The sequence below is a fragment of the Doryrhamphus excisus genome, chromosome 3 (genome assembly GCF_030265055.1).
Source record: "Doryrhamphus excisus isolate RoL2022-K1 chromosome 3, RoL_Dexc_1.0, whole genome shotgun sequence".
In the NCBI taxonomy this organism is placed as follows: Eukaryota; Metazoa; Chordata; class Actinopteri; order Syngnathiformes; family Syngnathidae; genus Doryrhamphus; species Doryrhamphus excisus.
The window spans coordinates 8,748,339-8,748,594 of record NC_080468.1 but is presented as its reverse complement, the minus strand read 5'-3'; positions in this window follow the sequence as shown (position 1 = coordinate 8,748,594).

Here is a 256-nt window from a genome sequence, read left to right as displayed (position 1 = left end):
CTGGGGAGAGGAGCAGGAAGAGAGGAGGTTAACAGAGGACGGCATGGCAAACGTGCCCTGACTGTAATACAAATCGGGAGTAATGCAAACCATTCAAACTATACTGTAGGTAGATATTGGCAAAAGTCAACGACATTATGCAGTCGTGTGTGTAGCCTAACAAAATACATGTTTAACTTGAATGCAGAAGTTGGAAAATTTTAAGGTTTCAGTGTTATTAATGTGATGAATGGTGATGACCTAAAGAGACATACAC